The 24289-nt window shown below is 38.5% G+C and overlaps 1 protein-coding gene across 3 annotated transcripts in view; it reads right to left on the reverse strand.

The window, feature by feature from the left end:
• The window catches only part of EML4 (EMAP like 4), a 201343-nt gene that overhangs the window by 79872 nt on the left and 97182 nt on the right, over positions 1–24289 (reverse strand). The gene's annotated exons all lie outside the window — the stretch shown is intronic.

Consider the following 24289-nt stretch of genomic DNA (forward strand, 5'->3'; position numbering starts at 1 on the left):
GAGTTCTGAAATCAAGTCCATTAGCGTTTGGAGTTGGTAAGCAGACTGCCACCCTGCTATGCAGCATACAATATTATTATCTGGAGATTTGATCTTATTAAAACAGAACTTTAGAAAAGCTGTGCTGAGTCGCCAAATTGCAGCTGGGCTCGTTCTCTAGCTAAATGGCTTGTCCTCTGTACACTATCAAGCTTTAAAGCACAGCATTCAAAGTCCTCGAGTAAACCACGATCCCCACATGTCATGGATCTTCAGAAACAGCTCAGGCACTGTTGAAACCATAAATGTTAAATCCTAGAACCTTATCACATATAAATAAAGCAGAACTACATCAAGTAACCTCTGCTTTCTTAATTTACATAGCAGAAGAGTTGGATTGTGTGGTGGGCACATTTGGTATGTCAGTAAGACTCAAAGTCACATGATAGTCACATCTATCAAGGGTCAAGTCTATGATTTGGGAATACTGAGTACTTCTGAATTTTTGGACCCATTGTTTGTACATGCACACACGAGCAAAATCTAACTTATGGATGTGGCCAATCTCACGTCTGTTTTTCTTCATAAAAAAGCCCAGAGGGTAAAAACATTTTATGTATAAGAACTAACATATTTGACACCCTAGAGTATGCCAAACAGGGTGGTCTTAACTGCATTTTACAAGAATAGGTGTAAGATGTTGGGGGCCACCTGTACCACAGTCACCTATGGTGTTTCCCTATATAGCGATCCCTACACCAAAACTCAGACCTAATCAATCAGAAGAGAGGAGGAGGGCAACCACTGCATTTATTTTTTCAAACCTCCCAAGAGAATTTTCACGTATTATGCTAATGTCATTGGTCACTGGATCCAGTTCTAGTCAGCCAAAGAGATTACTTCTTGTTATACAGACAGCTGTTGTTTTTAAAATTGGGATAAAACACATATATTTACCATTTTAAAATGTACACCATTATTTAGTACATTGACAATGTTGTACAAACTTCGCCACTACTGAGAACGCCTGCATCACTCCAGGGCAGAAACCCTGTGCCCGTTAAGCAGTCACTCTCTCTCCCCAACCCCACCCTCTGGCAACCGTTAATCTGTCTTCTGTGTCTACAGATCTGCCTATTCCCGTTGTTTCACGTAACTGGAATCATACAACACGTGGCCTTTGGAGTCTGGCTTCTTCCACCTAGCACACTGTTTTCAAGGTTCATCCACATTGTAGCCGGTGGCAGTACTACATTCCTTTTCACAGCTGAATAATATTTCACTGTATAGCTGTATCAAATTTTGTTTAACTATTCATCAGTTGATGGACATTCATGCCGTTTTCATCTTTTGGCTGTTGAGAATACTGCTGCTATGAACATTCCTGTACAGGTTTTTGTTAGAACACCTGTTTTCAGTTTTTCTGAGTATATGCCTAGGAGTGGAATTGTTGAAGCATATGGTAATGCTATGTTTAACTTTCTGAGGAACTACCAAATGGTGTTCCATAATGGCTGCACCACTATACGTTTCCACCAGCAATTGACCAAAAAAAAAAAAAAAAAAAACACAAAAAACAAAGCTAATGCCATCAAGTCAATTCTGACTCATAGTGAGCCTACACAACAGGGTAGAACTGCCTCATAGGGTTTCCAAAGAAGAGCTTGTAGATTTGAACTGCCAACCTTTTGGTTAGCAGCTGAGCTCTTAACTACTGCACCATGAGGGCTCCAAATTCTCCACGTCCTTCCCAACACCTGTTATCTTCTGTTGTTCTGTTGCATTTCTGTTTTGTTTTGTTTTTAATTATAGTCATCCCAGGGAGTGTAAGGTGATATCTCATTGTGATTCTGATTTGCATTTCTCTAATGATTAATGCGAGTCCCTGGGGGGTGTACACAGTTAACACACTGGGCCACTAACCAAAAGGTTGAAGTTTGAGTCCACCCAGAGGCTCCTTGGAAGAAAGGCCTGGCAATCAACTTCTGAAAAATCAGCCACTGAAAACTCTACACAGTTCTACCCTGACACACGTGGGGTTGTGCAGCTGGAGCTGACTTGGCAGCAACTGGTTAGTGACTAACGGCATTAAAAACCTTTTAATGTGCTCTTTGGCCATTTGTATACCTTCTTTGAGGAAAGGTCCATTCCAGTTCTTTGCCCTTTTTTTATTTGGGTAGTCTGTCTTTTTGTTGTTCAATTACAGGAGTTCTTTTTATAATCTGCATATTAAACCTTTATCAGATATGATCCGTAAATATTTTCTTCCATTCTGTAGACTGTCTCTTCACTTTCTTGGTGTCTTTTGACACGCAAACATTTTACATTTTGTTGAAGTCCAATTTATCTGTTGGAGAAACCACTGCCAAGTCTAAGGTCATGAAAATTTATATATGCTTCCTTCAAAGAGTTTTATAGTTTTAGCTCTTACACTTAGGTCACTGATCCATTTTGAATTAGTTCTTATATATGATACAAGGAAGGGGTCCAACTTCATTCCTGTTTACATGCGGAGAGCCAGTCGTCCAAGCACCATTTGTTGAAGAGACTATTCTTTCTACTTTAAACGGTCTTGGCGTGCTTGCTGAAAATCAATTCATCATAGAGACACGAGTTTATTTCTGGATTCTCAATTCTATTCTGTTGATTTATATGTCTATCATTATGCCAATACTACAATCTTGATTACCACAGCTTTGTAGGACGTTTTGAAATCCGGATGTGTGAGTCCTCCAACTCTGTTCTTCGCCAAGATTGTTTTGGCTATTCTGGTCCCTTGTATTTTTCCCATATTTTATTTTCCATATAAATTTGTCCATTTTTGCAAAAAAAAAAAAAAAAAAAAAAGCCACTGTGATTTTGATAGGGATTACGCTGAATCTGTAGATCAGTTTGGGGGGTACTGGCATCTTAATAATATTGTCTTCCAATGCAGAAAGTCTTTCCATTTATTTAGATCTTCTTTCTTTCAGCAATGTTTTGTAATTTTCAGTGTAAAAGTCTTATACCTCCTTGGCTAAGTTTATTCCTAAGTATTCTTTTAAACGCTATAGTAGATGGAATTTTTTTAAAAAATCCTTTTTTGGATTGCTTATTGGTATAAAAAATACCACTGATTTCTGTGTTGATCTTATATTCTGCAACTTTACTCAATTTTTGTGTGTGTGGATTCTTTAGGATTTTCTCTTGCCTGTGAATAGTTTTCCTTCTTCCTTTCCAATTTGGACACCATTTTATTGTTTTTTCTTGACTAACTGCTCTGCTAGAACTTCTAGTACAATGCTGAATCAAAGTGGCAAAAGCACACATCCAGGGGGAAAGTTTCTGGTCTTTTATCATTACGATGTTAGCTGTGAGTTTTTAAAAAACACCCTTTACCACACTGGGGAAGTTCCTGTCTATTTCTAGTTTGTTGAGTGTTTTTATCACGCCACGGCATTGGATCTTGTCAATGCTTTTCCTGCATCAATTGAAATGACCCTGTGATTTCTTTCCCCTTCATTCTATTAATGTTGTGTATTACACTGACTGCTTTTCATGCTGAACCACCCTGACATTCCTGGGATAAGTCCCACTTGGTCATGGTGTCTAATCCCTTTAATACGCTGCTTGATTTGGTTTGCTAGTACTTTGTTGAGGACTTTCGTATCTATAATCATAATGGATATTGGTACACAGTTTTTTCCTGTGATGTCTTTGTTTAGCTCTGGTATCAAGGTAATGCTGGCCTCATGGAATGAATTACAAAGTATTCTCTTCACTTCTATTTTTTGGAAGAGTTAGAGAAGGACTACTGTTAATTCTTTTTGTTTAGAAGGAGCCATCTAGCCTTGGGCTTTTCTTTTTTGGGAGAGTTTTGACTACTGATTCAATCTCTTCTCTATTTAGATTTACTTGTCTCTTTAAAATTTCTCTTTCTTCTTGAGACAGTTTTGGTAGTTTGTGTGTGTTAAGGTTTGAATTGTGTCCTATAAAAAGATATGTTGGGAAGTCCTAACCCTTGTACCTGTGAACGTGATTTTGTAAAAATAAGGTTTTACTTTTGTTAAGAGGTCATCCTGGAGTACAGCGGGTCTCAAACCTAATCTTTCTAAGCAGTGTCTTAGAAGCCCAGTACCACCAAGGACTGTTGGCAGCAATCAGAATCTGAAACAGGCAAAGGAGGACCTTCCTCTAGAGCTGATGCTGAGTTCAGACTTCCAGCCTCCTGAACTGTCAGAAGGTAAACTTCTATTCTTTAAAGCTACCCATTTGTGGTATTTTTGTTACAGTCGCCCTAGGAACCTAAGATAGTGTGTTTCTAGGAATTTGTGCACCTAGCTAAAGGTTTCTTAATTTTGTTGATCTTTTCAAAGAACAAACTTTGTCAAGTGCTTTTTCTGCATTTGTTTTGTTGATTCTTTCCAAAGTTTTTCTATTTTCTACTTCCTTTATTTCCACTCTAATCTTTATTTTCTTCTTTCTGCTAGCTCTGGGTTTAGTTTGCTCTCTTTTTTCCAGTTCCTCAGAGTGTAAAGTTAGGTTATTGATTTTAAGATCTTTTTTCTTTTAAAATGTGTATAGCTATACATCTCCCTCAGTAATGCTTTTGCTGCATCTATAGTTGGTTTTTGAAATACAATTTTTTCTTTTACTTTTTGTTACACAAAAATACCACTAGCCCCCAAATCAATTCACTCCCTTGCAAAAATATATTTTTAAAAATACATTTTAAAATACTAGATTACTGTGATTGGATTATTCATTTACTGACAAGTTTACTGGATGGTGTCAATTCAGCTAACAGTATCACTCCTTCTTTGAGAGAGGTCATCTCTCTCCACCCCCAGTCCGTAACAGATCCACTGGATTATGGGTAGATACTTGAGCCAAGATGGATTAATTAGGTTCTTTCCTTTGGGAATATGTGATTCAGTGGCAATCTGTTAGTCTGGCTAGTTTTCCCTGAAAAAAAGGAAAAGTAGTACAGAAAGAGGCAAAATGAGAAACAGACAGGCATATGCTTGAGAATTTTCTAGTTCCAAGTACCAGCCCTTTCTAGGAGATCGGTTGTATTTTTATCCTTGGACTCTGTGAGCTCCCTGTACATTCTCATAATATATCCCTCTACCCCCGCCCCAACACCTCAGATCTTTTTGGTTAAGCTAGTATAGGTTGATTTCTATTAGTTTCAATCAATATACCATAATGAATATAATGCAAACTTAAAATTTATATTTTAAAAGGGAAAAATGGATTTGGGGTTAAAATTCAAAATTTACAGCACAAGTTTAAAATGACAGAAGATACACACAATAGAGAGGGAATTTTGAAACAACGTGAAATCACACTCTCTGAGTCTCTGTGATAAGCTTCATGAAAGATACTATTAACCCTCAGCAACAGCTAATAAACAGTATTATTCACACACTAAAAATGGGATGCACTTAGTTACAGGTGGGTATTTAACACATAATAATTAAAAAAAAATTTTTATTGTGCTTTAGGTGAAAGTTTACAGCACAAATCAGTTTCTCATTCAAAAATTTATACACAAATTGTTTTGTGACATTGATTGTAGTCCTCGCACTGTGTTTGCACTCTCCTCCTTTCCCTTTACACCCTGGGTTCCCCGTGTTCAGTTTTCCGACCCTTCCTGCCTTTTCTTCTTTGCTCTTGGTCTCATATATTCGATTGAACTCAGAAGCACATTCCTCACTTGGGTTGTCTGTTTTATAGACCTGTCTAATCTTTGGCTGAGAGGTGGACTTTGGGAGTGGCTTCAGTTCTGAGTCAGCAGGGGGCCATGGTCTTGGGGGTTCTTCTAGTCTCTCTCAGACCAGTAAGTCTGGTCTTTTTTTTTTTTTTTTTCGCAAATTTGAGTTTTGTTGTACATTTTTCTCCCGCTCTGCCCAGGACTCTTTATTGTGATCCCTGTCATGGCAGTCAGTGGTGGTAGCCGGGCACCATCTAGTTCTTCTGGGCTCAGGCTGGTGGAGGCTGTGGTTCATGTGGTACGCTAGTTTTTTGGACTAATATCCTCCTTTTGTCTTTGGTTTTCTTCATTCTCCTTTGCTCCGGGTGGGATGGGACCAATAGATGTATCTTAGATGGCTGCCTGCAAGTTTTTAAGACCCCAGACACTATGCATCAAAGTAGGATGTAGAACATTTTCTTTTATAAACTATGTTATGCCAGTTGACCTAGATGTCCCCCAGTAATAATTTTTAAAAGCATTCAACATATGAAGAAACATTAATAGAATTTTTTTTATTACAAATAGAAAAAAAACTTTTTTTTTTCCAAAGTAATAGAATGCAAAAGTAAAACTATAACTGCCTGAAGCTGTCTTCAAGGTTTCAGAAATATTTTACAAGGTAGAATTTACATGTGAGGAGACACTCTGGTAAAGCTATACATTACAGATATGACAAATAAATTCTAAGTCAGAATTGATAGAAGATTTAGCAAATAAACGGACTTTAATGTTAATTAAAATTCAACAATAGAAACAACTGCTACTAGAAATGGAAAAATATTTCCCTAGCACATTCTGAGTGACCATGGAAAGGGAACAGAATGAAAGGATAACATGTTTAATAGCAGAGAAACTCCAGCTTTAATAAAGAAACAACAAAGGCTTTACTTCAAAGTCTTCAAATAAAATCCGTAATGCTTTTAAATTATGCCAGTAATTTATCCCTGCCAAAATAATTTACTGTTTCTATACAAAAAGGCAATAACTTAAGCAGATTACGGAAGACTATTGAGTGAGCTAAAATAATAAAATTTCTTTTCAACAGCATATGCCATCAACTAAAAATCATACCATTTGTCAATTACTAATAAGAACAATCTAGATGATTTTAAAGTGAACAGTACAACTTTATCTCTTGGCTCAGAGGCCAAGTTAAAAACAAGCCAAATATAAAAGAAGATTCAAGAAATGGTGATCCAAAAAAAAGGCAAACTGTCAGAGATCAAGTGGTAAAAGTATTTTTATGCACAACAAATTTCATTTTCAAAGAAAATTACCTACTGAATGCAAGAAAACTTTTATGAAACTAATTCAAGTGAACAAATGTGTGAATGAAAGACAAGCAGAAAAGAAGACATGTGTGTTTCTTTTAGAGAAACCCATATCATTTCTCCTGTCTCACTGAAAGAAAGAGAAGAAAATTAGGTAGAAGAAAGTTAAGGCCGGCGCTTACCCTGAAAACAACTTTTACTTATACTAAATACAGAGAACCATGGTCGATTTGTTCGGATAGCGGGCCCTGAGTCAAGTGTCTGCACCAAACAACAGGCAGTCCCCGGGTTACAAACGAGATCAACTCTAAGTGTGTCTTTAAGTCAAATTTGCAGGTAAGTTAGAACAGGTACATATGGTTCTTATTTGGCCTCATTTTAGTGCAAAAAAATGCTCAAAGCCTTTTCAATGATTTAAAAGCTGCACGTGAGGGTGGCTGTGCTGAAGAATTTGTTGTTAGCAGGGGTTGGTTCCTTAGTTTCAAAGTGAGAGCAAATTTATATAACATTAAAGGTCAAGTATGTAAGAGCTGTATGTAAACCTGACGCTGGTAACCTGGGGACTGCCTGTTGTTATCAATTCACAAGGACAAATTTGGCACACAGAGCTCCGGTTACAAGAATTTGCCTTTCCGCTCTCAACACAGTACTTTTTTTTTTAGTAGCATTTTATTTTTGGTGGTAATATACATGCCATAATTTCTTGTTAACAGGCAAAATGCAGTCCAATGCATGCACCATCAAAGGAATGATACTTTCCCTTATTTGTATAGTGCATTATATTTTGTATCTTACCCTCACATCTTTTTAGGTCTCAGAAGAAATGAGCCATCTGAGCTACGCTTTCACTGACCTCATCTTTTACTGGTTACAGGCAACATATTACAGAAATCTCAAACTCAGCAAAGAGACTATACCCAAATGGTGAGAAAAGGTAGTGGTCAGACTGTCGATGATAAAAGGTCATGTTTTTGCAGACACAATGTCAACAGCTGCGGCTATTATTAACGGAAAGGTAGATTAGTTGTAGAAGAATACTGATGAGGAAAAATCTGATCCTGGCTGCAAAAGCACAGGGCTTCACAATGCTACAATTTCAGAGTTAAAAGATACCTTAACAGTAGAATTGCCAGATTTAGCAAATAAAAATATAGGATGCCCAGTTACATCTGAATTTCAGACAATGAGTATACATCAGTGTAACACACACTAAAAAAATTATTTGTTATCTGAAATCCAAATTTAACTGGCGTGCTGTATTTTGTCTGCTAATCCTACTTAAGAATTTGACACAGGTGCTCTACCCTGAAGTATGAATCAGAATAACATATATGGAAAGATATATTATTTGATCTCATCTTGGGCATGGCTTCGAATTACCATGTAAATGACACAAAATTATTGGTGGAAAAATATTCTAAGGTTAATCCTGTAATGGAGTGTAAATTTAATCTCTTCAAGTCATGGTGACTTAAAAGTCAAGACTAGACAGGGCCTGCTGCACACGCGCATACTGGCCAGGCTCAGTGCTATCTTCTGTCACTCGTAACTGGATAGACTACAACAGGGTCCATTCCACAGCACTAGCCTCTAGAGTCAAGGTCAAAGGAACAGGTGCCTCACTTAGACTTCAATCCAGTTCATTATCAAGCAGCCCTGAACCAGGAGGTATTAAGTATTTCTCCAAATATTAACCAATGGTACTCTGATTCCCAATCTTTTTCATATCTTCCATACTCAATTTCTCAGAAACTATTTAGTACGATTTAGAAATTGCTTCATCAAGTTTTCTTAGTACAAGTGGGTGCCGAGCAACTGGGTGGCACACTCTTTAGGGGGGCTTAAATTTTTCTTTGTGTTATCTGCTCTGCCATTTGCGATTTCAAGATCATTCTTTTGAACATGAAGAAGGACACAAATTAGGAGTTGAAGGGTTGGCTTCTTCTATTAGCAACATATATGCCAACTAATGAGCCTAACTGATATTTTGTTAGAATGATTTAAATTCTTTCTTTCCTGAAGCTTCAAGTATACAACCAGTTATGCCTAATATTCCTATAGTGATTTTCTGAACTCTAAAATGATCAATTTCTTCCGAAGATTTTCAGTCTCCATTTTACCTATTAAAAAAAAATCCCCCCCGCCCAAAAAAAGTAAAAAAAAAAAACCCCACTGCCGTAGAGTCAGTTCCAACTCATAGCGACCCTACAGGTCAGAGTAGAACTGCCCCACAGAGTTTCCAAGGAGCGCCTGGCGGATTCAAAATGCCATCCTCTTGGTTAGCAGCCGTAGCACTTAGCCACTATACCACCAGGGTTAGGCTTCCTTATATAGATGCCGGAAACCCTGGTAGCGTAGTGGTTAAGAGCTACAGCTGCTAACCAAAAGGTCAGCATTTCGAATCCACCAGGTGCCCCTTGGAAACCATATGGGGCAGTTTTACTCTGTCCTATAGGGTCGCTATGAGTCGGAATCGACTAGACAGCAATGGGTTTTTTTTTTTGGGTATATAGGTGTCATAAAGTAAATGGGACTTAGAAACTGGGAAATATGAAATATTACTCCCATCCTTTTTACTTTTTATGTTTTCCAAATCAGGATGTCTCCGCTCTCAAATTTATTTTGAATCTGTTTGAACATTTTGGTAAACATCTTTTTGGTGTTATTAAACTGCCTGTCACAGCCCATTTGTGGGTTGTAACCAGTACCAGGAAGGAAGAGATGGAGGAAAAAAGAGAGGACGAGAGAGAGAAGGGAAGGGAAGGAAGAAGGGACTAGAGAAGTATTGTTTTGTGAAACCTTTGTTTGAGTCAAAATATACACAGCCATGTGTGTATAGGTCACAACGTAAACTGTGCAAGAGAAGCTTGAAAGACTTTTTCTTTTGAACAATAAAGTCTTCCCACAACCATATTCCAGTGTGAAGGCCCATGTAGTCAAGTTTTGGTGATATTTATAAAACGCACCTCCTTATTCACTTGGGTTAAAATGGCAAACTTAAGAAACACAAACTCCAATTATTATTCACTCTTCAAAGTTATTTAGTATCGACATACAAGCATCTATAATGGTAAATACTGTTTCCAATTCACTTTCGAAATCTGCTAATTACAAGATTCAACCCCCACTATATTTGCCTTGGGTCATGCCTGAGGAGAACTCCTTAAACTCAACCAGTTTTATAATTTATATATTTTTTTACATCCCATTTTTTTTTTCTCTTTACAGCCTTTTAGATTGTTTCTGAACAATTATCTTCCTTCTTTCTTCAAAATATTTATACTATTTCTAGCCTAACACCTATCGTCTTCCAGTCTAGAGCACTGTTTTCCAAAGCAGGCTCCAACGAACATTAGGTTCCTCGACACATTTCCCAAAAGAGATGACCCCAGGGAAATGCTATATATTAGATTTTCTGCTTAGAAATAATAGATATTATTTATGAAAGGCTTAGAGATCCTGCAGTAAATAAACCTGTTAAACCCAGTGTTTTCCAAACGTACATCCCCGGAGAATTCTTTCCTTAAAATACCTGTTTCGTGCTATGAAATGTGGTTTAAGAAATACTGGGCTGACGTAATGCTTCTCAAGGTGGGGTCTATAGATCACCCATATTAGAATCACAAGGGATTATGTGTTTAAAATCCAGATTCTTAAGCCCTACCCCTGGGCTACTAAATCCTAGTCTCTGAGGTGGTGCCCAGGGATACGCATATTTTACAAACCCTTGGGTAACTGGGATGTGCACTACAGTTCTGATACCACTGGTCTAAGCCTTGCTACCCTAAGAGTGGTCCCTAGACTATGAGCCTGGGCATCACCTGGGAGCTTATTAAAATGCAGATTCCTGGGCTCCACCCCAGACCTACTAAATCAGAATCTCCATTTTAACAAAATTTCCAGGTGATTCCTATGCACAGCAGTTTGAGGATAACTGCTCTGATACAGAGAACTAAAATCAATTTTTCAACAATAATGATTTCCACTCATAGCAACTCTATAGGACAGAGCAGAACTGCCCCACAGGGTTTCCAAGGAGCAGCTGGTAGATTCGAACTGCCAACCTTCTGGTTAGCAGCCAAACTCTTAACCACTGTACCACCAGGGCTCCACAGTGACATATAAACCCAAAAAAACCAAACCTGTAGCCATCGAGTCGATTCCGACTCATAGCAACCCTATACAACAGAGCAGAACTGCCCCATAGAGTTTCCAAGCAGTGCCTGGTGGATTCGAACTGCTGGCCTTTTGGTTAGCAGCTGCAGCTCTTAACCACTACACCACCAGGGTTTCCACAACAACATACAGAGTCTGTAATTCACTTCTCATGCTCTCTTCTAATGCCCCAAACCTCATCTCAATATTTCTAAGTCCTAGACTTACTGTCTGTAATGGTTAAGGTTGTGTGTCAACTCGGCTAGGCCATGATCCTCAGTGATCTGATAGTCATATGATGGTGTGATCACTTCCATGATGGGATTCGGTATTATGTGATCACCTCCATGATAGTGTGAGTAGCCAATCAGTTGAAAGGGAGCTTCCTTGGGTGTGTGGTCTGCATTGAATATAAATGTATATTCTGGCAAGGTTTGTGGGATTTTGCTCGTTCTGGATCCTGCAGCTGGCTCCTGTTCATCTGATCTCTGGTTCTTGGGACTTGAGCGAGCAGCTTACCTGTGGTCTTGCCTGTCAATCTTTGGGATTCATCAATCTTCACAACCTGTGAAGAAGGGTCCTGTCCTCCGACCTGTCCAACTTGGGTTCTCCAGAGCCTGTGGCTATGTGCATCAGGAGATGCGTGACCCACGGACTTGGGGCATTCCAGCCTCGGCAACTGAGTGAGTCATTTCCTTGATATAAATCTCTCTCTATATATACATATATTTATATGCTTTACTGGTTTTGCTTCTCTAGAGAACTAAGACACTGTCCATATCTTCAAATGCTTTCAAGATATCTTACGAATTATCCCGTGAATTATTCATCTTCACATGACTAGATGGCAGTGATAGTTTTGATCAGTCTCAGCAGGCTCTCCATTCCCAGATGCTTACTCAGAAAAGACAAGACATGCTTCGATTGGCCATTTTTTGAGGCCTTCTTCAGTCAACAGAAAGTCTCCATTTACTTAGCCAGTCATGGAGTTTACTCACGTAGAAATGTCTATGCAATTATCTGAATGTTTATTACACGTTTTTAAAAAATAATGGAATAGAAAAATGAAGGTACTCATATGAGCAAAGAAGCAGATCTCAAAAACGTTGTATGTACTGAAAATTATCAAGTACTATATGTTGAAAGAAACCCTGATGTAGTGGTTAAGAGCTGCAGCTGCCAGCGAAAAGGTCAGCAGTTTGAATCCACCAGGCGCTCCTTGGAAACCCTGTGGGGCAGGTCTACTCTGTCCTTTAGGGTTGCTGTGAGTCAGAATCAGCTCAAAGGCGACAGGTTTGGATTTGGTTTTATACGTTGAAAATGACAAATCTTCAGCCTAAACTGAACCTGCACTGGGTTTAGTTGATGTGTAGTCACTTGTGAAGGAGAACAACATGGGAGAAATTCTGGAATTACACCAGACTGAAGTACAAATGATAATGATATTTTTTATTTTATTTATCAGATCCCTCTCTTCTCCCAACATACACACACAATGTTAAGCCTGGCAGGAGTGAATTATGTACGAATGTTCAATATCTGAACAACTGGATGCAGTAGTAAGACAGGCCATAGATCAATAGTTACCTGCGGATTTCCTGTTTAAGTTATGTCAAGCCCTCTCTGATAAACAAATATATAAATTGAGAGAAAAGAGTTCTTCATGCCCTTTTACCTTTCTCTCAAGAAGAAAGAAGACCTTGTATTTTATACACTCAAAGCGAGCAACTGTCTCCAACAGGAACAAGCGTACTAATTACATTCCCAGTAAGTATAAACGGGATAATTCCTTCAGCTTCTAAGTATTAAGATTAGGGTCAGAATTTACATGAGGAGTAATCATAGTCCTCTGCAACGCATGTGCAATTTAATAATATGTGGGTCTGTTAATGCCTAAACACCAACAAATCCTGGCACTGTTCAAAACACATATACATAATTCTCTCTCTGCTTTTCACACATAATACAGTTGTTTCACTTGCTCTTGAATATTATTTAAAAATATTATTTCAGGTACTTTTTACCATTCTTTCACCAATGCTTCAAATAGTTTATCAGTCTAAACTTAGAATTTCTACCTAAACTGACATTTTATATTCATAGTGATGTGACTGCTGGTTCCTTGCTCAGCAATTTCAAGTTTATGGTAAAATTTTGGGTACCAATTACAAAATATACTCTTCTGAATACTAATATATCTATAAGAAGACTGAGCCAGGATATAACCCTAACCGATCATTTCTTAAAATGTTACTGTGAAGAAAAAATTAAAAAAAAAAAAAATGGTAACTAAAACTTTGCAGAAAATCTTCCAATCTTGTTCAAATAATCCCATGCTGTAAGAACGGCCAAGTTTATAGTTAAAGAAATATAAAGGAGCTTATTCAGCCATTATCAGAAACGAAACCTTGATTTTGACTTTTAAATCATATAAATATATTGCCATTTGAATTCAGTCTCTGTGTTCCCCCACCTGGATTACCCCCCTCCTCCTGCCAAGAGGGTATATGACTTAGTTCAGGTGCTTCTGATTTACAATAATAAAACCACCTAACATGAGAGAGTAACTTTCCAAGTATTTGGCTAGCGTGGATAGCTACAGTCATCAAAGACAGAGTGTGAAAAAAGAGCTATAAGAGGGGAAAGAAAAACAGTTGGTAGAAAGAGTATCCTTCAGAAGCAGGTTGGGGATGGGTCTCGGCAATCAGAAGGCAAGACTGATCTCCAACAAAGGCATAAAGGTGGGTTAGGAGCAGATAATGGGCACTGTGCCTCATCTATTCTGTCATTCAAGTTATAAATCAGTTGTTTCCGACTCCCTCCCCTTACCAGCTACCCTCTCAAATCCTGTGGGTTCTCCTTTGTGTGTCACTCAGGGCATCTCCATCTTTCTGTTCTGTACTGTCATGGTTCACCTTCGTCTAAAACCCTTGCCTTGCCCCTCCTATCCAATCTGTCAGATTTGTCTTTCTGAGACATCAGTTTGATCATGTTTGCTCCCCAGTTCTTTCTTGGTCCAATTATTTTCTGCCTTTTTTTTTTTTCCCCGTTACTGTGAGTTTTCATTAATGGAAGGATGCTAAATCATGAACTGTGTTTCAATTTTGGGTTGGTAATATGGATTTTAAAAAATATGTGGGAATACATGGTTTCCACAAATCTTGGGTGCCAGAATTAGTGGGTGCCCATCTGTCCAACCGGTCATGGGAGGCAGGATGTATTGTGGGGTTCCTTCCATTAGGTTACAGGGGGTACCTCTGGTTTTCCAAATATCACACACACACATACCCCAAAACCAAGCCTACCAGGGCTCCCTAACTATCACACAGGAAACCATAAATATGCTCACAAAGTTTATCTGGGGGCACGAGAGAAAAATAATACAAACTTTTTACCCAATCATACTTCCTGGATCCACTACCTCACATTTAAGGGTCATACCCCAGCTGTTTTGCTTCAGTGAAGGTTTCTTTCGTCTTTCACCATGACACAATTCCCCATTGGAGGGCAGCAATACTTTTAGCAGGAAAAGTAGACTCCCAAGAAACCTGAGAGTCAGAAAAAATGCATGGGCAACCATATATCCAACAGACTAAGAAAGAGTTAAGTTAAAGCTTTTGATGGAAAGAGAAAAATACGACACTAATACAGTAAAATTTTGGGTCAACTTTTCTTCTAAAATTCTTTAATGTTGTTATGTTATTTGTATAATATTAAAAACCTGACTAAAACCTAAAAATTAATCAATTATCTTTGGTAATGATCCATTGCTGGTAGAATTCATGTTCATTATCTCATTCAAAGCTCATCTGATTCTAACCTACCTTTATATCTTTGTTGAAGACCAATCTAGCCTGTAGACTTTTCAGCCAGCAGTCTATATTTTACCTTCTGCATCTCAACTTCTACAACTTCGCTAGCCACATTACAGAAATTTTTCTTACCAAGGTCACCAATGACTTGACATTAAATTCAATGGATACTTTTCATTTCTTACCTTGTTCAACTTTTCTTCAGCATCGAATCGCTCCTGACTTAACACCCTTTTCCCTTCATTCCCAGGACATCTTCCTTGCCTGAATTTCTTTGTAGCTTTCTAACCATTTCTTCTCACTCTCATTTGATTACTCTTCTTCTCTTGCCCAGCCTGTGTATCTTGGCTCTTCAGCTCTCGTCACTTCATACTCTTCTCAATATTAGTATATCTAATTGCTATTGGACATCTCCCCATGAAGTGATGTGCCTCTTCCGTCCCAAAACAGTTCAAATTGCTACTCTATAACATACCTTATAATGGTGAAGGATATCACCATCCAATCATTGTACAAACCAGAAAAGTGGGAGTCAGCTTTAATCCCTCCATTTCCTTACTGCCACCATTCAATGGGTGGCCAAGTTCTTTGTTGGTTCATTAAAAAGTTTTTTTTTTTTTTTGGATTTGGGTTTTCCCCCCAGCTTTATTGAGATATTAGCGACATATAATAAGTTGCACATTTATAAAGTGTACAACTTAATAAGCTCTGGAAACCTCGATGGCGCAGGGGAATCCTGGCGCCGTAGTGGTTATAGTGCTACAGCTGCTAACCAAAAGGTTGGCGGTTCGGATCTACCAGGCGCTCCTTGGAAACTCTATGAAGCAGTTCTACTCTGTTCTACAAGGTTGCTATTAGTTGGAACCGACTCAATGGCAACGAGCTTTTTTTTTTGGTCATACATGTGAGACAATCACCACGCTCAAGCTAATAAACATATCCATCACCCCCAAAAGTTTCCCTGTCTGTAATCCATCTTTCCCTTCTCTCATCCTTGTCCTCAGACAACCACTGATCTAGTTTCTGTCATTATAGATGCATGGATTTTCTGGAATCTTACATAAATGGAATAATACAGTATGTATTTTTTGCCTAGCTTTTTTTACTCAGCATAATTATTCTGAGATCCATTCAAGTTGATAAGTATATCTGTAGATCATTCCTTTTTATAGCTGACTACTACTCCACTGTATGGATATACCGGAGTTTGCTTATCCCGTCACACACGGATATTTTGTCCAAATGACATGTTGATGGACATCTGGGTTGCCTTTTGACTACTACAAATAAAGCTACAATGACCCTAAGTGTACAAGTCTTTGTGTGGATATACACTTATATTCTGCTGGAGTAAATACGAGTCGGAATTGACTCGACGGCACTGGGTTTGGTTTTTCTTTGGTTATGGTAAGTGAACGTTTAACTTTTTAGGAAGGAGTCTTTGGGTGGCCCAAATGGTTAGGTGCTCAGCTACTATTCAAAAGGATAATAGTACAAACCAAACCAGAGGCACCTCGGAAGACAGGCCTGGCAATCTGCTTCCAAAAGGCCACAGCCTTAAAAATCCTATGGAGCACCTCCACTCCATACACATGTGGTCTCATGGGGTTGCCTTGAGTCAGAATTGGCTCAATGGCAACTAACAACAACAAACTTTTTCAGAAGCTGTCAAATTGTTTTTCGAAGTGGCTGTACCATTTCACATTCCCGCCAACAGTATACAAGAGTTCCAGTTCCTCCATATCCTTGCAAATACTTGGAATGGCGTCTTTTTAATTGAGCCATTCTGGAGGGTGTGCAGTAGCATCCTGTGGTTTTAATTAATCTTTACCAAATCCAAGGTCACTAAGATTTTCTCCTATGTTTTCTTATAGAAGTTTTATAGTTTTAGCACTTACAATGAGGTTCACGATCCATTTTCTATAATTTTTGTAAATGGTGTGAGATTAAGAGTCAAGGTTCTTCTTTTTTGGGGGGTGGGCAGATATGACCTTAATAACTCCTGGATTTGTTTCTCCCTACCTATCCTTCTTGCACCTTAGCTTCTGCATCATCTGGAACGCTCATCTCCATCCCTCAAGTTGAAACTTAAACTCATTATTACTTCCTCAAAGAAAGCTTTCAATATCACTTTATCTAAACTGCCTCTCCTAGTTTACTCTCTCACTATCCCCTTTATTTCTTTCGGTCCTTATCTCCATGTAACTCTATGGGGACACATACCTTGCTTGTTTTGTGATTCCTGTATGTATCACCAGGCTTAGCACCATGCCTGGCACATGGAACACACCTAATCAATATCTGAATGGCTCACTAAACAAATACATCTTCACCACTACTGCCTCTAATTTTTCCTCTGGATTATGTTCAGTTTCCCCCTATTCTCCATTCTTGCAGTTTTATTCTGCTTGAAGTCATCCTCTACAGTATGCCAGAATGGTCTTTCTAAAACATGCTGTACGTTTTATGTCCTCAATTATAATATGTACCATAATTTTAAGTTCCATTAGAAAGAAAAAAGCATTGCCTATTAGAGCTGTAACGCACCATCAATCGTAAGATACACTGCAATTCCAGAGACATTATAATGGAAAAATATTGGCATCTCAGGATTAATGAATTACTGTAAATCTGCCTGTTACTCCTCAGTTTAAAATCCTTTAATCGCCCTCTACTGCCTTCTGGCTAAAAACCAAATTCCTTAGCAAGACATACAAAATTTTTCACTATGGGCCCTACCTACAAGTCCAGGCTCATTTCTTGACACTCCCAACCTCAGACCCTGTGCTCCAGTTTATTTTGAACTCCTAAACTAAACACTTCTACTCCTTATGCTTCTGCACCTGGATGGTCCTTCTCTCTGGCATACACTAGTCCCACTACCTGCCTAAGCTAACATGTATTCATCATCCATCCACCCATCAAATATTTACTCAGGGGCTATTATGATCCTAGCCTTTTGTTTGCAAAAGTGAACATGGCAACCACTGACACCAAGGAGTTCAAAATCTCGCACGGGAACTACACTGGCAATGAAAACATGTGGTAAGTACAGCAAAAGAGTGAAATCAACAGAGTATCATGGACGTACAAAGAAAGGACAAACAATCCTGTAAGGATGATCAGGGGCACAGAGCTCAAGAAAGGCTTCCTGGAAGAAATACAGCACGAAGTCTTAATGGATAAGTGAAAGATAGGCAGGTGAAAGGGAGGTGGTATCTGGACCCTATTCTAAGCTGGCAGGATGTGTAATGGAATGGGAAGAACACAACAGCAAAGTGTGTGGTGGAGGAGGGTGGCAGGGGACAAGAAGCTCTTTAATGTGGGCAGAATGTAGAACAAGAGAAAACAGAGTCCACAGAGGAGAGGAAGCAGTAAGCAAGAGTAGATCACAAACACTTTACCCATAGAGGGTAGAGAACAACTAAAGGGTTTTAAGCTGAAAAAAGACTTAGTTCAATTTGTATGTTAAAGGAATTCCTCTACTGGCTATGTGAAAAGCAGATTTCAAGGCAGCAGTCTAGGCAGAAGATGACAGGGACAAGAGCTGGGGAGCATGAATGGAAAGGAAGAGGCAGTTTTAAAAAATATTCAAGACTTAAAAGATATCAGGTTCAGTTTTGGAGCATGTCACATTTATGAAATTTGAAGAACATACAAGTGGAACAATCTAGCAAGTAAACAGATAATTCTGAAGTGCAGAAGTCTACAATATACATAAGAATTTGGGAATCAGAGCCAATAAAACAAAAAAAAACCCTGTTGCTGAGGAATTTTCAACCCCAATTTGAGTTGGCTATTTATTCTAGCTGCTCCCATAACACCCTAAATTTATGTTTTTTTTTTTTTATGCCAGTTATCACATCAAAACAACTTGTTGCCATCAAGTCACTTGTGACTCACAGCGATCCTACAGGACAGAGTAGAACTGCCCCAAATGGTTACCAAGGAGTGGATTTGAACTGCCCACCTTTTGCTTAGCAGCCAAACACTTAACAACTGTGCCACCAGGGCTCCAGTTATCATACAGTTTTATAATTATTGACTTATCTATCTTCTCATTCACCAGGGTCCCCAGGTAATTATATAAAACAGCAAGAAGAGACTAAAACAAGATTTTCATGGTCATTTTCTCTTACAGTTTGAGATAACACTTAGTACTGGGAATCCTTAGCATTTGGGTAAAAGAGTAAATGATCTCCCAGGGTGTAGAGAGAATGAATTAAGTAAAGTGGGGGGGGCGGCGGGGGGGGGGGGAAATTGTACGTGAACGTTTGTTTTCCAGCTGGGAAGTCTAAAGTATATCCTTTGAAATTTATACTATTAGAAACTAACTGGGAGGAAGGAACATGGAACTGATTACTGAATGTGCACAAATTTATGACATATATATATGTCTAATATTTTATAAGGGAACCATATTTCGGGGCTTGGACATTATAAAGCCTGAGCAATCAACCTCTCAAGGTCTAGACTGCAAGACTGGAAACAGTGACCTCCAGGGGCCAAAGGTATGAAAGTAGTTCTCTTTCTGAGCAGCTACGTGGCTGAAATAACAGAAATTTAGGTTCAAAGTCTGTAACAAAAAAGACTAAAAACCAGAAACGTACTAATTTAGTTTTAATCACAGTGGTAAATTATCACAATGTCAGGGTTGGGGCCCAACAATAACTATTATACTTTACCTTATTTTATCATAACATGAGCAAACTGATCACTATGGTTTATAGTCCTTGATGACAGACCCAAAGAGAAGAACTTTCTGATACCTCAGCCACACAGTTCCAAATCCTAAGAAACTTCATTTGTCCTCTAGACTTACAAAGTAATGCACTGGGAACAGTTCTACATTCAAAAGCTCCAATCTGAAATCCTTGTTACCCCATCTGTAATATCCTCTTATTCTTGCATTTATTCCAGTCCATCCCTTTAAAAGAGCAATTTTCATTCATCATTCCTTCCTGTTTCTGTAATTTTTTTCCCCTCCTGCATTTAATAAGCATTTACTGAGTTATTCCAAGGCTAACTATATTAACAAGAAACTGTGCCCATCTTCAAATAATTCATAATCTAGCAGAAGCAACAAATAATATACATGCCAGAAGAGACATAAATTAAAATAATTTCAGGTAGAGACAAAGAGATAGATCACTTTCAGGAGGTAATGCCTAAGGCCTTAAAGGATGGGCAAAATTATGATCAGGGGAAGGGTATAAACAATAAACAGCCTTTGGTTCCAAGTGTATACCTCTTCCACTCTCTTCGCATTTTTAAACTTCCAGCCACTCCTCTCAATTTCTGTAGTTTACCTTGCTTCATCCTTTGAGAAGATCAAGGCATACACAAGTGCCATCAAATTTTACCCTCTCCATTTGGAATTCTCCTTTCATCCTGTCTCACAGGAAGATGCACCCTTAATCCCTTCAGTTCCTGACCACTAATTTTTTAAAAGTATATCCTCAGTGAGGATGACCAAGGACATATTTGACTCTCATGGAGAAACGGAACTTTATAAATGGTAATTACTACCTGATCTGATGCAATACCAACCCATACCCTTCTATATACAAAGAGCTGCTTAGAAGTCTTTGAGCTTTTGTCAAAATAATGAGACACTCCTATCCCTTACCATAATTATGAGTCATTTTAGCCTAAAGGTCCCACCAAGGAAATTCACACCTTCCCAACCTGATGAATGCATTTTACTTATCAACATTTACAGCAAAGCTGATATAATCCCTGCTTCTTTCAGATGTCACTTGGGGTAAGATCAAATGATACAAATCTGTGCCTGTATACTACCCTAGATTCTACATAATTAGAAATGTTTCTTTTAGAGAACTGACATCCTCAACATTTCAATTTACGCTAAAAAAAAAAAAAAAAAAAAAAAAATTTTTTTTTTTTTCCCCTTTGGTTACCAGCAGTGCACTGGCTTAAATGCCTGGTTTCCCACCTTCAGATAAATCTGACTCCTTTACTTTTATATCACCGTGCACTAACAGCTTGTCTCCACATAGTGCCACTGGGCTACTCTCAAATTACATTCATTTGGTCTCCCCAAGAGGTCCTAATGGGTTTCCCAGGCACCAGCTGCGACATAATCTGTCTTCCTGGCAGTTAAAACTGCCAAAGTGTTCTCTGCTCCTTCCCTTTTGTTCCAAAGTGCAGGTAATTTTTTTCCCCCTTTTGGCAGGGATTCAGTTGCAACTGGTGCATATGTTATGAACATATGCCGTCAAAAGGAAAGAATTCTCTGACAGAGGACATGGTATACGAGAAATTTAAATGACTGACCACCTTAAAAACGATTGGGAAAACTTTCTACCTCAGTTAAGTAATATGGCATGATATACTCGAAACAAATGGGGATTGGCTTTCAATACTGCTGGCACACTGGGGAACTAAAAATACTGAAATGACAAAAGTAGGTGTGTTTCTGATTCGGGCATTTATTGACTAGCAGTACTTCTAAGAAGGTCCTTAAGCCATTAGCACACGGATTATTGCTGTTTAATTTTAGCCGTACTGAAAAGCCAAGTCATGTCCCCCCACATCACTACCATCTCAGAAAACTATATAATAGCTGCCTTCATCAGTAAGGAAGTTAATTTATCCTGTTAACTACAGCTTCATAAAAAGGCTCTACCCTATTTACCCACAGAGCCTGTCTCACTGCTAAAGAAAATTCCTCGAGAAATGTTAATTATCTTAAGAAGATATTAGTGATTATTTCCTGTCGGTAATTTATCTGAAGGTAAATATTACGAATTATAATTTCACAGCTGGCCAAAAATCTCACATATTAGAGAAAATTGTCCACAGTATCAGAAACAGCTTTACTTCTTAAGGGAGGAAAAAAAAAAAAAAAAATCCCTAAGAAGGAGCCATTGCTTTTAAAAGCATTAAAAAAAAAAAAAAAAAAAAAAGGAAACTCATTTACTTGAAAATACTTTGCTTAAAATGTTTATTCCAAATATTAGTACCATTAATATATTAATCCTGTTTAATGTCAAAAATGATATTTGATCTATTTTAGCCTGTACACAAATGCTGACAGTTGAGAAGTCACTTAATATTTTTTTTCCAATTACTTTCTATGGTACACCAGAAATACTCTAAGATAAAGTTGCCAATAATAAAATTAACAAAGCTTTAAATGTTTCTCTTGATGTTTTAGTATTAATATAAGAATACATAATCGGACAGGCAGTTTTTCTTCACTAAAGGGAAATCCAGTAATTTCTAACAATGAATGATGCTCATTGTAACCACTTCCCCAGATTACTGTATAATTAATCCCCTCATCAATCCACTTTACAGACAGCAGTTAAAGCTTGTGTCCAAAGGTTACAAAGTGATCCCAAGAATAATCACTAGTGGACCTCATTTCAACATGTAACTACATGAACTGTCAAAGTATACTTAGGAAGCAGAATTTTATAATCAACTGAAAGGAACTTATTATCCCTCTAATTAATAACGTTATTTTAAAAAGTCAGCACTACGTAGAAAGAAAAAGTTCCAACGTAGCAGCTCCAGGTGGCTCTGAGGCTCTAGGACCAGGTAATTCTCCACTAAAGTGCCATAAACAAAACTGATCCTAGATTCACTTTGAAGACAAAGGAATTACGAACAAAAACAATTAGAAAACCAAGATGAGACAGTTTATCCAGACTTGTTTCGAGACTTTTAGAGAAAAGGCACCATAAAGTCCAAGGCAGCATTATCCATATATAGGCAAGTGTTTTGAAAGAGTGGCTATATTTGCTGCCCTCAATCCCACAATTCTTGTCATCTGCTGCTTCTCAAAATACTGCTTCTCGAAGCACTGCAATTTGATTTACAATCCTATAACTCCACTAAAATTGCTTTTGGGGAGGTTTCTAATGTTCTCATAAATGCCAAATCCAGTGGTCACTTCTTGGTCTTTGTTTTATTGGACCTCTCTGTAGCAGCTGGCAGCATGAATCACTCTTTTCTTTGCTATATATTGAAATGTCCGGGCTCCCAATGGAACTATCTTGAGTTTTTTTCTCATTGTACATCCTGTTTCCGTGGCTTCAACTATCATTCACAAGCTGAACGTTCCCAAATTCTAATTCCTAGCCAAGAGGAGCATGAGCTCTAGACCTGTAATTCAACTGTCTATACGTACCTATCTATTCACATCGGGGTTTGGTTTTTGGCTTTATACAACATAACCCCTTGCCGTTGAGTTGATTCCAACTCATAGCGACCCTATAGGACAGAAAAGAACTGCTCCACAGAGTTTCCAAGGAGCGCCTGGTGGATTTGAACTGCCAACCTTTTGGTTAGCAGCTGTAGCACTTAGCCACTACGCCACCAGGGTTTCAAATCTACCTCAAACTGAATATTCAGAAACTGAACTCATACGCTTCCAAATCTGCACCTCAAATTCTGGTTAACATAGTGGTTAAGTGCTACAGCTGCTAACCAACAGGTTGGCAGTTCAAATCCACCAGGCTCTCCTTGGAAACCCTATGGGGCAGTCTGCTCTGTCCTACAAGGTCGCTATGAGTCAGAACTGACTTGATGGCAACGAGTTTGGTTTGTTTTTTTTGGTACTATCTTCTATGCAGCTAGAACCTGGAAGTTACATAAGACTCCCCCCAGGTTAATAATTTGCACTTAAGTGCTGCACGCAGTGCGTAGAAAGGCAACAGGCCTCCTCGCTTTTCTCACTGCCGTGATAGGGATAATCATCCCTCTCCCCACCCACTCCACCTAGAAACCGGTGAGGTGTCTGAAATGATATGCTGAGCTGTCTGATTGATGTGAAAACATTTTAAATTCTTTCTGGGTGGGTGGAGGAAGGCAAAGGCCACACACATTACATCTGTTCGAAACTCAGAGCAGTGGGGTCTTGGTGACTGTTTCTCTCAACCTATGAAGACCCTCGGAAACCCTGGTGGCGTGGTGGTTAAGTGCTACGGCTGCCAACCAAAGGTTCGGCAGTTCGAATCTGCCAGGCGCTCCTTGGAAACTCTAGGAGGCAGTTCTACTCTGTCCTATAGGGTCGCTATGAGTCAGAATCGACTCGACGGCACTGGGTTTGGTTTTTGGTTTTATGAACACCCCTATTATGTAGAAGTTAGAATTCCTATTGTACTGGGGTTGGCAGTAAGTTTCAGAATTTAAATGAAATTCTTCAGGATCCTGCTGACTAATGGGCATGAAGGGCTACTTGCAATAATGAAGCTATTTCACTATAATGAATTTAATGTTTCTGTAATGATAACAACATTGATTAAAAAAATAAATGTATGCGAGTGCCCACCTGCTATGTTCAAAATACAATGTGAAGTAAGAAC

Source organism: Elephas maximus, chromosome 26 (assembly GCF_024166365.1).
Source record: "Elephas maximus indicus isolate mEleMax1 chromosome 26, mEleMax1 primary haplotype, whole genome shotgun sequence".
Lineage (NCBI taxonomy): Eukaryota > Metazoa > Chordata > Mammalia > Proboscidea > Elephantidae > Elephas > Elephas maximus.